The following is a 3,479-nucleotide window of genomic DNA, read 5'->3' on the forward strand; positions in this document are numbered from 1 at the left end:
CGAGTGAGGGCAGTGTGTAGGCAGGGTGGTGACTGTCCTGGGACCGAGCACCCTGGCGGGCCACACGACTTCCCCGCAGAGCCACGAAGCGGAGGTTCTCTTGCCTCCCCTCAGATCTAAGATGCCTTGTGTGTGTGTTAGTTGCTCAGTTAGATCCAACTCTTGGCGACCCATGGACTGTAGCCCGCCAGGCTCCTCTGTCCATGGGATTCTCCAGGCAAGAATACTGGAGTGGGTTGCCCTTCCCTTCTCCATGACTTCTCCTATGCCCTCCAATAAGCCTACCCTCACCCCGCTGCCCACCGGAGCAGGTAGCATCATTTGTAAGAGGGGGAATCACAGGTAGAGACAGTTCTCACAAAGATCGATTGATCAGATTTATCCTGGAAGATTTTTGAATGACATGTGTTCATTGGCGTGAATCTGCCATTGATGGAATTCCAAACAGTGAAGTAAGAAAGGGCAAGAAAACCCAAGTGCCAAAAGGCTTTTAAAAAACTTCTTTTCTATTATAGGTTATTACAAGATGTTGAATATAGTTCCCTGAGCTATATAGAAGTTCCTTATTGTTTATCTATTAATATTTTTCACATAGCAGTGTCTGCTGTTAATCCCATATTCCTAATTTACCCCTTCCCCACGCTTTCTCTGTTTTTAACCGTAAATTTGTTTTCTTATGTCTGTGTCTGTTTCTGTTTCGTAAACAAGTTCCACTGTATAGTTTTTTACTAGGTTCCACATATGAGTGGGATCATGTGATATTTGTCTCTCTCTGTCAGCCTTACTTTACTCAGTATGCGAATCTCCAGGTCCATCCATGTTGCTGCAAATGACATTATTTCATTCCTTTCTATTAAAGTCAAGTCAAGTCACTCAGTTGTGACCCCGTGGACTGCAGCCCACCAGGCTCCTCCGTCCATGGGATTCTCCAGGCAAGAATACTGGAGTGGGTTGCCATTTCCTTCTCCAGGGGATCTTCCTGACCCAGGGATCGAACCTGGGTCTCCCGCATTGGAGGCAGACGCTTTAACCTCTGAGCCACCAGGGAAGCCTTGCTATGGCTTTCTATGGCTATGTAATATTCCATCGTATGTAGGTACCACATCTCCTTTACCCATTCATCTGTCGGTGGACATTTAGCTTGCTTCCCATGTCTTGGCTGTTGTAAGTAGTGCCGCTATTGGGTTGCATGTATCTTTTCAAATTAAAGCTTTCATCTTTTCTGGATATGTGCCCAGGAGTGGGATTGCTGGATAATATGGTAACTCTATTTTCAGGTTTTAAGGAACCTCCATACTGTTTTCCATAGTGGTTACAATAGGATATTGGGGGAAAAAAGTGGGGTGGTTATGAGGAGCCCTTTTGCCAAGTCCACTAGGCTTCCATATAAATTTTCACTGAAAAGATAGGAATGTTGGGCGAAGAAATGGCAGTGTCTTGGAACCAGGTTTCTCACTAGGCTGGGCTCGCCTACAAATTGTACAACACAGCCCATTTTGGAGCGGGGATTGGTAGCATTTGGTACCCAGGGCCAGCATCACACATGCTGCCTCGAAGCTCTCCAGGTAGGACGAGGGGAAGGTGGCCTGGGACAGGCTGCTTAGCTTGCTTTTAAAGGAAGTGAGCTCCAAGTCCAGGAGATGCTGACAGACTGGTAATTCTAGATGTTTCTACACAGTCTTTACTCAGAGCAAAAACTCCCCAGGCTGAGGCAAACCAAAACCTAGGTTCAAGAAGCACCAGGAAATTCAAAAGACATGGAGGAAATACTGGAATGGAGTCAACTGAAATGTTGATGGCAGTTATCTGGAAGGGACAGGGCATGGAGGACTGTGAATAGTTTTATTCTCATTTATATTTTTCAGTATTTTATACATTTTCTACCAGGATCAGGTATTGCTTCCCAATTAGAAAAAATCCTAGATGCACTTTTTCTAAAAAGACAAGAAAAACGTTTACTGAATTTGCCCAGAACATGAGATTGTGACTGGGAAGTGGTTACAGGGATAAATTAATCTATTCTAAATAGGCCTGGGGACTTCCCTGGAGGTCCCAATGCAAGGGGTATGGGTTCGATCCCTGGTTAAGGAAGTAAGATCCTGTAAGCCACGTGATGTGAGCAATATAAAACAAAATAAAAAAACTAAACAAGTCTACAAAGCTTAAAATGCCTAAAAATGCAGGCAATTTGAGTTCAGAACCTGGATAGAGTCTATTCTTCATGTTTGGAATCTGCACATTGAAATAAAATAATCATTTTTAGTACAATGTAATGTTTTAGTTTAAATGAGTATGATAAGTGAAACAGCAATATCTTATACTTCATAGGGTTTTCCCCCCTACTTTTGAAGGTATTTCACTTTTCCCCTTGGCTGCCAGGATGCTCAGAGCTAAGTTTCGGGCTCCATGTTGTAGAGCTGTGCAACCATCTCCTCCCTCTGTTCACTAACTTCCATGATTCTATGCTTGTTTAGACAGTTCCATGTAATAGTCTTTTCTACAAGGTCCCCACAGTACTTTTGGCGAGTGAGTGGGACACAATAATAATAAATGATCTTATTTGAGAGAAAACCTCTGTGGAGAGGAACAGGGATTTATCTCATCTACAGATGATGAAACTTTTGAGATCCACTCTGAACTAGAACCCAGCTTTTCAGACTCCTCATCCAGTGCTGCTTCTACTCTGCCACGCCCAGCACTGGGGTATCAGGATGGCTGTCTGCAACCGCTTGCCAGGGACAGTGACAGGAGGGGCTGCCCACACAGCCGCCCACTCCTGGTCACTCCCCATCGGGAAAGGCTGAAAGCAGCTGACCAGGTGACAGACCCACACAGCTCTTGGGGAAGAACCAGCCGAACAAGACTGCGGAAGCCAATGGTGACGGTGAATATTTCCCAATCTTGGTTTCAGAGCCAGGGTTCATTCCTCTGAAGACTTGCTGTCTTCATTCTGTCCTGGCTTGGTGACACTTCTGTTCAAACTGTCTTCCCCTGAGGGTCCCGAGTCTCTCCGAGCAACAGGGAAGCCTCTCTTCTGTCGTCTCTCATGTCTGGGAAGCTCGCTTGGTTATATTGCTTGGGCTGCCAAGCAGTGGTGACACAGAGTGACACAGAGTGTGGGGCTTAAAGGACGGAAGTTAGTTTTCTCATAGTTGTGGAAACTCAAAGTCCAAGACCGAGGTGAGCGCCATGAGGGGTGGATCCGTTCCAGGCCTCTCTCCGTGTCTCGCAGGCAGCCATCTTCCCTTTGTGTCTTCATACCATCTTCCCTCTGGGCATGTCTGTGTCCAGACTTCTTCTTAAAAGGACTCTCATGATACTGGATTAGGGAGCACCCTAACTACCTCATTTTAACTTGATTATCTCTATAAAACAAGTCCCTCCTAAAGGAAATCAACCCTGAATATTCATTGGAAGTTCTGATGCTGAAGCTGAAGCTCCAATACCTTGGCCACCTGATGCGAAGAGCCGACTCATTG

The 3,479-nt window shown here is 45.6% G+C and overlaps 1 non-coding gene across 1 annotated transcript; it reads right to left on the reverse strand.

Moving 5' to 3' along the window:
- Window positions 1-975: 975 nt before the first annotated feature.
- TRNAW-CCA (transfer RNA tryptophan (anticodon CCA)) lies at window positions 976-1,048 on the reverse strand. The gene has a single exon. It is a non-coding gene; the product is annotated as a tRNA-Trp (tRNA).
- Window positions 1,049-3,479: the final 2,431 nt, after the last annotated feature.

Source organism: Budorcas taxicolor, chromosome 12, assembly GCF_023091745.1.
Source record: "Budorcas taxicolor isolate Tak-1 chromosome 12, Takin1.1, whole genome shotgun sequence".
Lineage (NCBI taxonomy): Eukaryota > Metazoa > Chordata > Mammalia > Artiodactyla > Bovidae > Budorcas > Budorcas taxicolor.